Source organism: Lonchura striata, chromosome 13 (assembly GCF_046129695.1).
Source record: "Lonchura striata isolate bLonStr1 chromosome 13, bLonStr1.mat, whole genome shotgun sequence".
NCBI classification, from domain to species: domain Eukaryota; kingdom Metazoa; phylum Chordata; class Aves; order Passeriformes; family Estrildidae; genus Lonchura; species Lonchura striata.
The window spans coordinates 8350427-8360852 of NC_134615.1; the positions used below are offsets into that span (position 1 = coordinate 8350427).

A 10426-nucleotide genomic window follows, 5' to 3' on the forward strand; every position below is an offset into this window, starting at 1 on the left:
AACTTTAACAAATATCACAAAACATGTCACAAATCAATTGTATTGAAAATATATTAGGTTTCTTTAAAAGAAAAGATCAGAAAAGGAAGCAGCACAAGCAGGAGGAGAAACAGCACACAAAGATTTACTTCTGAGTGCTACAAAATATTGAACTAAAAATAACATTAAAGATGAAATTTGCAATGAATCTCAAGCTGCTAAATTCCCAAAGGCTGGGTCTGCCAAAGGCTCTGTTGGTTTCCTCTGTTCTTTTCTGTCTTTATTTAAATATTTTATACAGTTGTCTATGTTCATGTGTAGTGCGAACTGTCATTTATATTTCAGTCCACTCTAAAATGGATCTTAGACTATCTCAAGCTGTGCACTGCAGCGAGGAGTTTGGAACTGAGAGGTAAGTTGAAGTGGTAGGGACAAATGAAGACTGATATTTAATGTAGTTTTTGTGTACTTATATTTTGCTGTCATGTATTTTGCCTTAAAACTGATTTGTAATTTTCTGCATTTTGTGACATTATGATAAGATGTGATGTAAGTGGAGCTTCCATTTAGCAAATACATTGGTGCATTTTTGGGTCACAGTGGTTGAATTCTGAATTCTGACCTTAGGCTTTCATGTCTATCAGTAGCAACATGCAAGTTTAGATCTGCACTATTAAATGCTTCTCTTTGTGCTTTGGACTTGCCAAGGTAACCTTTTTAAAACAAGACAGTCTTAAGCTTATTTTAGATTCACTTGTGTGATAGGCCCACAGGGTGCTGAGTGTCCTCACCCTCCACTGTCTTAGAACACAGGGCACACCTTTCCCAGGAAATCTGGGACTCACCATGGAGCTGGAACCACACCTTGGGAGAGACTCTGCCACCCTTCTGGTGCTGGGGGAGGAAGCAGAGGGAGCTGCAGACAAATTGCAGCCCTGGGGCACCGGCAGAGCTCCCAAATTGCTCCCTGCAGGCTGAGAGCCCCGGGCTGGGCTGGGCACTGCCAGCAGGGCAGGGGTGCCACCCACCCTGCCCATCCCTGCTGGGGCAGGGGTCTCTGGGGGCTGCTGCTGCAGCCTGACCCGAGCCCAGTCCTCTTGCTGATGCACTCTGCTATCTGTTAGATTTGATAAGAAAGGTTCACATATATTAAGGTGGGATTTTGCACTTGTTTTACACAAATTTACTAGTGTTGGACTCCGTCAGCTTGTTTAAAAGAAAGAATCCTTAAGAAATTATGTTGCTTTCTTGCTTCCGAACAGTAAATCATACAGAATAAAAAGTTTAAATAATGGCTATTAGATTAGGAAGTCTAAGAAGCTTTTATTGCTTAGGAGCTCTGACTATTAAAAATTGATAAATTGCCATTGAAATACAAGCAGCTCTGCAATATGATAGATCAAAGTTCATTTTTTTCCCTAATGCAGAGTTAAGATGAGCAGGTTTACTTTTTGCTCATCTTTGTTACAGATCAAAAACATTCCTTTATTTTTATTTGAGTGATCAATTTACTAGAAGAGCTCAATGGATACGTTGTGACTGCAGTAAAATTCTTATTCACAAGCCTTTTAGTAGTAATACAGTTTGCTGGCATTATGCAAACCTCAGGACATCTCAGCACTGCTGTCCAAAGTGGATAGTGTCTCTTCCACATAATACAGGTGCAAATTGATTAGTTATAGCTCATAAAGTGATATTTCCTAAAATATTTTGACCACGTTATTAAAAAGCTAACTCTTCTAGTGCTTCTACATTAAGTTAGCAGAAAGACTTCAAAATGTGTTTCAGTGGACAGAATTCCAAAGAAAGTACTCAAAGAACTGAAATGTAAACTTGGAAAGATGCTTTGCTGATGGCTTTTTAGAAATCTATTAATTGCATGTCAGTGTAGCTATATGAGTTTTTTCTTTTTTTGTGTATCAAATATCTCTTATTATTTTCTAAGCATCTATAAATCCACTCTGTGCAATTTGGGGTTTTTTTTAAACCTTTTAAATTAAGTAACAAAAATATGTAATGAACATGCAACATTAAACACTTTCAAGGGCAGCAAATATGATCACATCCTTCAGAAAATATTTCTAAAATGTGTGATTTCCAACCCACTAACTTACTTGAAAGTTGTGTAAAAGCTGCAGTTGATAACAAGGTCTTGTGTATCTGGATCTTTGGGTAAACACTGTCTGCCAGCATAGCTGGAGGAGACAGACATTTCCATTTTTAAGATAGTTCTGTAAAGAAAATCCTTCTGTGGGTGTCCACACTTGGCAGCTGATCTCAGGTCTGACACAGTGTGCACACACTGCCACAGTTCTCATCATCCCAGGAGGAGAAAAATCCTGCATGTGGCCCCGAGAAGCTTCAATCCTGCAAAGCACTTAAGCACAAAATTAGTTTTAAACTTAAGGGGCAATATGTAAGTTAGATACAGACTTTGCTAAAAGATGCAGGATGAAATGTATATATTCCAGAAGGAGGGATATAATGAGTGAAAATAAATGGTATGGGAAAGCATCTATAGATAGCTGGGGAGGTAATGAAGGAATGCTTCAATTTCAGTTCATGGAAAACTTAAATTTACTGTATTTTATTTCACACTAATCCTTCAGTCGTCTACCACAGTTTGTGTCTGGCCATGAAATTTTTAGCTATGTAGTGTTATTCTTTGGCACGTAAAGATTTACAGTGTCTGAGCCTGATTTGGCTCATCTTGGTGTTGATGACAGAAATTCCAATTTTGCTCTCAAAGGGCATGATTGAACCAGTTAACATTTATTTCAGCCTTGCAGAAGGACATATTGCTTATTTTATATATAAAGTATGCCAAAATAAGATTAAGAGCTTTGATGAACATTGCACGGTAAGTCAGAGGCACATAGCCACAGAACTAAGAATTCCTTCCTTCCTGACTCTCACTTCCTTGTTTTATACTGTGCTTTTGGTAATGTGTCTGCATTCCCAGAGCAATATTCTTCTGGCACATGATAATGCAATAGTTTTGAAATATGCTTTTCATGTGATGTGTGAAAACATAAAATCTATAGATGTGCAGTATACATGGATAAAAGAATTCATATTACAATATGTAGCTACAAGCATAATAAATGGAAATTGATGAAAAGGGAGTTTTCTACTGCTGGGATTTTAAAGAGTTAGACAAATGTGTGTAGTTCAAATAAGACAGAATTTCTGCTTCTTGTCACAGAAAGAGCGATGAACATGTATCAGAAGAGAAAATCAGCTGCTGCTTGGTAAGTACCGTATGATTTTTTTGTCTACTGCCTTTTGGGCCCTACCAAGTCCTGTACTTACTGTGCTGATCAGGCTGCTGGCTCCTTTTCTGTTATTACATCACTCAAAAAGGCGGTCTTTCTTAGAAAAACTAAAACTGTGCCAATGCAATACCATCTCTTCAGAAATACTTTTAATTCATTTATTCATTTACATCGCAAGCTGGAGCTAAATCAGTATATTGGAGACAATTCTTGGTCCAGTATTTCCATGTTGGAGGCAGAAGAGATTCCTAGAGCAGTGACACTGAATGCTGTTTTTCTCTTAGTTGTGTGGGCAGTCATTGGATAGTGCAGTATCAGGTGAAGCAAATCTTTTGATCTCTATGCTAAGTGGTTTTAATTCTTATTTCTGTTATTGTTTTAAGAGTAGTAGCAGTAGTAATAGCAGAGGTAGGAGTATTATTGGCAGTCCCTGTGTCCAAAGAGCTCATTAAAGGACAGCACTCTGGAGATGATGCCCTATCTGCCTGGAATCAGCAGGACACAGGAACTCCATCCCATATGATGAATAACAAAAGAAAGGGTAGTTTACATTCTTTGATACATTTCTGCTCGATTAACCCCCAGTGGGATTTTACCCCTCCAGTCACATTTTTTTGTTCCTCTAATCTTCTTTTGTATTTGCTCACTGACCCCAAGCATGTATTTGACTTGTGACCCTATTTCTGTTAATAAAATACAGGCCATCTGACCAGCATTCACGCCACTCCACTACAAGGTGATGATTACCTCATTGTAAGTGCTGGGAGTTAGCAGCTCACAGGGTAAGCCTGGTGGTTGGGTGGCCTGAAGAGAAGAGAACCAATGAAGGCAGCAAAAGCAGCTCTGAGCTGCACCTTCAAAGCCAAACTGCAGATAATCAACTCCTTCAAAATATCCAATTCTATCCACAGAACTGCATATCTCCTTATGTATTGTTCAGCTATTAATTAGTTGATAATGTTTAGGGGATTATGGCATGACAAAAAACAATTATAGCTATAATGTGGAAATTTTCAGTATCCGTATGGGTGGTAGCTTATAAAATCAAAATTATCCCATTTCCGTTTTGGGTTATCAATTATAATTATATGCCTCATGAAAAAAAATACATCAGCACTCAGTGGCAATAATTTCAATGTAGTGTTTTGAGGCTAAATTAACACTGGAAAGTATAGGTGATCTCTTTCTAAGCAAAGTAATATTTTTTTTTAAAGTAGCAGCAGAAATGTAGGGTGGTTTTTTTTTTAAGAAAAGGCATAGTAATGAACTTATTCATGCTTTCACCAAATCCTTAGAACATGAGTCTTATGAAAGGCACTGTTAATTGTGTGTTACATGAAAAAATCATGTCAAACAATTTATCAGATATGTAATCTGTGTCTCTGTTTTGTGACAGGAAGCCATTATTTCCACTGAAAAAACAAATCTGTTAAATTTGAACTATTAGATTACAGCAGGGTTAGGGCTGCTTCTGTGATGTAGAGTCACATCAGGGTCACAGCCCAGATCTAGAGATGTACTGCAAGGGCTTCATATCTGATTAAGACAAAAAACTGATAAAAATGTAATGCAGATTAACAATATGGAATTATCTGATGCAGTTTGGGGGGATAGGGGCAGGGGGTATAACATCATTCAGTTTATTTGCATATGTTTGTTCTTTCTGCTGAAATCAATCTCTTTGAAGGAAGCAAGAAAACTTTAGAAAAAGAAAATATTATTAATGCTGGTAAGAGAACACAGAAGAAAATCTTTAGTAAACATTTCTTTTCCAGTGTTGATTATCATTCTGTCTAATGTTTATTTTCATAGTTGTCTTTGATCCAAACACAAATAACAATAAAGTTAGCTTCATTTCTTTGAACTAACAAAACTATTCTGTGGCCAAATTTGGAAGACATTTTTAAGTGGCGTTTTTGCTTTTCTTCAAAGCCACATAGGAGATTTATAGCGTAGATATTTGCATAACTCACACCCTCTTCTGTAAGGGAATGTTTCCATGGCTAGCAGTGATTTACCTGCTCTGGGCCTGCCCCTGCCTCTCCTGGAAGGCTGAGGGCTCTGAGCACTGGGCACACTCTGGATGCCAGTGCAGGGAGCACCAGGGCTTTGGGTCAGCGCTCACCCCGTGCCCTGGGGAAGCTGCTGCAGCTTGTAGGGACTGCCTGTGGCTCTGTGGGGCTGGCTCGTGGCTGTAAGCCCAGAATGTGTCATTGCATCCTCCCTGCATCCCTATCCCAGCCTTTAACACAGCCAGCAGGCAGAGAGGTACCAGGGCCCTGCCCATGGGCACCTCTGCTCATGGGGAGCCCAGGGCGCAGGTTCTACCTTCACCAGCTGCTCCCATCAGACTCACACAGATACTTGTGTGCTGTAGACTTGGAAACAACCACATTCCTAATGTAAATATTGTGCAATTGCAAGCTATGTACTACAGTGTTTACCACAGTGCTTGAAACCAGGCCTGTGTTGCTGGGGTGTTCTAGTCTGTACATATTTTAAAACTCTGCCAAGTCACAGATCTGCTCTGGAGACCTGGCAGCACCTGCTGAGGCAATGGTGAAGAGTCTGTAGCTGTGACGGGAAGCATCCCTGTCCCCCTCAGATTACAGCCACCATGTATTCTGGCTGTTCTGTGCAGTCCTCATATGTGCAAATATTGGCCCTGAAAGTGGTGGAAATTATGAATAAAGACCACAAAGTCCAGCCTCAATCAGCTACAGAAGAGCCATATGCTGGATAAACTGACTGCTTTAATTTTCTCAGGACATGATACAGAAGCATGAGAGATACTCAGGTTCTCTAAAACTCACTTCTTTTTTGCTCTCCCATCACATCCCTGTGTTTGTCCCAATGCTCAGCCTGGCTGAACAAGGGCATCCAGTCCAATGATTGATTGCCTCTGTGAGCAGATCCAAGTTTCACTCTTATATCAGCCAGCATGTGGTTGATGACAGGGACAAAGCCAACCCTCATCATTCCCTAAGCAAATCATCTTCCTCTTTACTGAAAATTTGACCAAATTAAGATTGAAATAAGTGTCAGAATTTCCACCACGTTCACATGGATTTGGATTTGGTAATTGACTTCTAGGTGCAAATGGCTTCTTAAAGGGTTACTTTTAAATAGGTAGGTGTTTAAGTGCTTCAAGAGATGATAAAAATAATAGCAAATGCAAAAAACATGACTTCAGATATTGCTAAAAAGTGTAATTAGAAAATGGGTGGTTTTAAGGTTAAATCAGACCTATTCCCAGTGACTGCAGGTGACTCACACTTGAGTAAGAATGAAAATTTGGGTTTTGAACTATATAGAATAATTTTGGCTGAACCTTTTAAATTTCTTTGGGAAGGAGGAAAGGTGAGGTGGGTGTGTTATTTGGGAGTTTTGGATTTTTTAATACTTATAAAAATGCCAAATAGAAAACAGTTGCTAACTTTTCTAGTTTGTTCCAGTCAAAATAAAGTCCTTCTGGTCCTAGAGGAGGGAGTTCTGAAATGGTACCTAAAGGTTCTGCCTGAATGAGCAGAGCCCTTTCCTTTAAAATATCATATCCACTAAAAGCACAACCAAAAAACACTGCTTACTTAGTTTCCTTTTTTTTTTTTTCCCTTGCTAACACTATGAAAACAGGAGTAAGAGAGGTGATGCTTCAGTTGTTGTGCAATTCACTCCATATTAATATAGTTAGGAATGTGGGACTGAAAGTACTTCACACATCCAGGTACAAAGCCCAGAATGAGTCCTCAGCAGCATCCACTGAAGATGTCCCAAGGAACAAAGCTAGCGAGGTTCAGGACATCCATCTCTTGATGGAAAAGTGTGAATCAGCTCACTTCCAAAATTAATTAGCTTTACATTCTTACTCAGTTTGAAGTAAAAAATACACAGAAGTGCTGGCTGCTAGAAAAAGCTCTTGCCATTTCTTGCTGTGGAAGGAAACAGGACTTTGGCATGGAGAAGCAGAGTCCCCTGCACTCTTCCATCCCTGAGGCTGTGTGGCTGCTTGGGCAATTTGGAGCTAAGCACAAAATTGTGCTCAGTATTCTTCCTTCCTCCCTTTTTTGAAAAAAAAAAAAAAAAAGTTTCTACCCTGCATTTCTGCAAGGATGAACAGAAAGCCTTGCAGATGGGTGTAGAAACATCTGCCTGAGCCTGCAAAGCCTGAAACAGCAGCAGTGAGGGGTTTAATGCTTGAAAACTCAAGTGTTGGCCTTGCCAGTGCCAAAAATTCAGCATGTGTTACAGCTCAAAATAAATGGGAGTCCATGTACAAATAAATAGTATATAACTTACTGTAGAGGTGGCTCCATTTTGGAGGGGTTGTGTTTGGTTTTTAATATTCAGCTGCATCATATTTAATGTTCTATTATTTTTATATTAAGTTAAAACAAAATATTCAAAGTTCTTGTCAGAATGTGAAGGCCCAGGCTGAGGTGGGTGCAAGGCTTTTGTGTCAAAGGATGTGGGTGGAGTCCTGGCCCAGCTAATTGATGTAGAATATATCTGTCTTGAAAATTGCTCTTCAAAATGTAGCACCACTGTGCTCTTCATATCTAGGGACTGAAACAGGAGTTGTGCCTCAAAACTCTTGTGTTGTATGGTCCCATGGTAATTCCTCTTCCTTTATCTCCAGTAATTTTTCTGTGCCGAGTCTGGTCTCTCCCTTCTGCTCAGCAGGGAGTGGATTTGTTCTTTTTCTTTGTTCTATTAATTTTCTCATAACTACTATCTACTACATTCACATAACAATCACTGTCAGACTACTGAAACAGTTTTCAAGTATATTAAACCCTCCATTTAAAAACAATAAGGAAAGGGTTTTACTAAATAAATACATAAAACTTTTCTTAGATCATACAATAAGGAAGTGAATATAGAACTAAAGTTCCCAGAACTTGGGAGGACAAAGGAGCAGTTTACTACAGAGCTTTTTCCAAACACCCAGAGCTCTGATAGTCCTTAGAGGAAATAATAAATCTTTCTCCTTGTCACTCTTCCTTTAGTTTCTTTTGTTGTTTAGGAATAAAAAAAATAAAAATGTAAGTACTACTTACAAGGCAGCTTCCTTGATGTTTCTGGAAACATCAAGGGACAAGATTGTCTGTATAGGAAGGGGAGATGAACAATTCACCCTGTAAAGGAATTAAAACAAACGTGGAAATCCTTTGTAAGAAGAGTGGTGGGGATTATAGCTGCATGCTTTCACTAATGACTTTACAAACATTTAGCCAGAGATAACCCAGAAATCCAGTTGCACTTTATTTAATATTCAGATAAGGACCATTCACCTGCTGTTAAGCTACAACATCTACAATCATTCTTTGAATACTGATAATTATATGAAGCAGACTCCCCTAGAGGCTGGTAGTCTAGTCTGGATTCACCTGGAATACAAAGATGAATAATATTGCATATTACGTGCACCCAAGTAGTTGCAATTTATAGAAATGTCCATTTATACTCCTGAAAAAAAGATGTGTATTTCCCTAGGGGCACAGTGTATGGTGATAAAAACCTGTGTGTGGGGACAGTTTGGATTGTAACTCCTAGCATGCCTGTTGATTAATTAATAAACAAATAAATCATTATATTTAGCCAGATATCTCACTCCAAGCCCATAAAAAAGAAAATGTTAAAAATGAATTTTGTGTGGCTCGCCATAAGGAAGGGTTACTCAGAGACACCAGAAATGAGTATGAGAAGTGGCATCCAAATGGCTCAGAGTCAGTGTGTGTGTACATTTTTAAAAGATGTGTAGCATTATGAATCTGCTCTCTTTGCCTCCTCCTTTCCTCCTCTTTCTCCCATCAGGTGCCTTGTCCTTGTTCTCCCCTCTCATTTGCTGATGGCTGATAACACCTTATCTCCACCAGGGAAGCAACTGGGAAGTTTGCTCCTTCCTCACAAGACTGAGGGTATAATTAGAACCACGCACCTGCTCAGTCCTCCAGTGACTCAGTTAGTCTACATCCATGTCAAAATCCATGCTGTGAGGGTAATTTGATCATCTCACTTACTTTTTTCATATGCTTTATATGAATAAACCACCAGAACAAGCCTCCATTGAATTGGTTCAGTTTAATCTCACAAATTTGTATCAACTCTTTGTTGCCAGAAGAATTTTATCATTTGATCTCATGGTTACATTTTAGTAGACTTTAGTATACATTTTATTTCACTCTCCAGAACATAAAATTCCATTTTTTGTCAAAATCATCTCTTTATTATTATCTATTTATATTTCTGTGATACTCACAGACTTCAACTGAGATCAGGATCTTGTTGCATGAGACAATACGGAAACAAGCAATAAAAGAATTCTGGTCACAGGAACCTTGTAAGCTGAATAAAGGCTGGGAGAAAGGAAATATTGCCCCCATTTTACAAATGGGAAGGTGAAGCTCTGACAATCTTTCTGTACAAGGCAGTGTCATACAGCGATAGTGAAGAGAGTTCTGAAAAAGCAGCAAAGTCCAGAAACTATCCAAAATAAAGGTGGAGTTAAACCCTAATATACTGGCAAGCATCCATATAAGTTCAAGTAAGTTATAGATGTACACTGGTTTCATTTGCACATTCAGCATCCCAAGGCTTCCTTGGCCTTCTCCATCCTTCTTATTCTCCCAGACCTTCCTTCAAAGGCAGCTGCCACTATTTTTTGATGCTGCCTTCTTTGGCTGATAAGAGTTAGTATGCCACTGCTTCCTCTAGCATTTAAAAAAAAAATTACCTTAAGCCCTGTGATGCCACAGGGGTGTCAAATCTCTCTGACTGCAGCAGCTTCCAGGCTCAGCAGAGATACATCAAGGCTCTCTTAGACTCTCCTTCCCAACAAGTGAAGGGTAATGCAATCTTTGTGTCCTTGAACTGAGCCTGGAATCTCCTGCATTAGAACACTTTCCCTCTGCTGCTGCCAGAAGATGCTGCAAGATCCCAGGAAAGCTGTAGCCAACTGAGGATATTCACTCACAGCCAAGCAGCAGAGTGGCTCTTTGGTGTTCCCTAAAGACAGCAGAAAGGAGAGGAAATGGTAAATTCACCATCTCCCTTTCAAAGATGACTAAATATAGAGGGGATGCTGCCAGGAAAGGAGGGTGTGGGTGTAGCAGTGTGTACAGAGGTGCTTGTGCTCCCCTCCAATCTGCTGGGCTGCAGCTTGGCACTGCCCT

The 10426-nt window shown here is 39.4% G+C and overlaps 1 long non-coding RNA gene across 1 annotated transcript; it reads left to right on the top strand.

Moving 5' to 3' along the window:
* The first annotated feature begins 322 nt into the window (after window positions 1–322).
* LOC116184042 (uncharacterized) lies at window positions 323–9316 on the top strand. The gene is made up of 3 exons (XR_004148766.2): window positions 323–391; window positions 3185–3230; window positions 9069–9316. It is a non-coding gene; the product is annotated as an uncharacterized LOC116184042 (long non-coding RNA).
* Window positions 9317–10426: the final 1110 nt, after the last annotated feature.